Source organism: Tamandua tetradactyla, chromosome 13, assembly GCF_023851605.1.
Source record: "Tamandua tetradactyla isolate mTamTet1 chromosome 13, mTamTet1.pri, whole genome shotgun sequence".
In the NCBI taxonomy this organism is placed as follows: Eukaryota; Metazoa; Chordata; class Mammalia; order Pilosa; family Myrmecophagidae; genus Tamandua; species Tamandua tetradactyla.
This window is the reverse complement of record NC_135339.1, coordinates 11,974,177-11,974,824: the sequence shown is the minus strand read 5'-3', so window position 1 is coordinate 11,974,824 and position 648 is coordinate 11,974,177. Positions and strand designations below refer to the sequence as shown.

The 648-nt window shown below is 42.7% G+C and overlaps 1 non-coding gene across 1 annotated transcript; it reads right to left on the bottom strand.

Annotated features, from left to right (window-relative positions):
* Positions 1 to 200: 200 nt before the first annotated feature.
* Positions 201 to 304, bottom strand: LOC143654664 (U6 spliceosomal RNA). The gene has a single exon (XR_013161865.1). It is a non-coding gene; the product is annotated as a U6 spliceosomal RNA (small nuclear RNA).
* Positions 305 to 648: the final 344 nt, after the last annotated feature.

Here is a 648-nt window from a genome sequence, read left to right as displayed (position 1 = left end):
CCCCTAAGCCCTTGTGCTGGATTGAAAATAGCATGTACCCTAGAAAAGTCACATTTTAATCCTGATCCAATCTTGTAGGAGCAACTGTTTCTTTTAATCTTGATTCAATACTGTAGTGGGAAACTTCTGATTAGATTACCTCCACGGAGACATGACACACCCAATTTGGGGCATTAGCTTTTATTCTTTTCTTTTTTTCTAAACTATTGGAACGCTTTACAAATTTGCATGTCATCTTTGCACAGGGACCATGCTAATCTCTGTATCGTTCCAGTTTTAGTATATGCGCTGCCGAAGCAAGCACTGGATATTAACTTTTGATTAGATGGAGACATGACTTCACCTATTCCAAATGGGTCTTGATTAGTGTAGTGGAATCCTATAAAAGAGGAAACATTCTGGAGAAATGACAGAAGCCTCAGAGCTGACAGAAACTTCACAGCAGAGCTGACACAGATGCAGAAAGATAGAGAACAGAAGCACGGATGCTTGGAGCCCAGCAGAAGTCGCCATGAGATGTTAAGCAAGCCAGAATCTGGAAAGAGCCCAGGGATGCCAAGATATGAAAATCAGCCTGGGAGAAGTAATTTGAAAAACCCCCATAGGCACAGAGGCTGAAAGCAATGGAGCCCAGGAGCAAGGGACCAG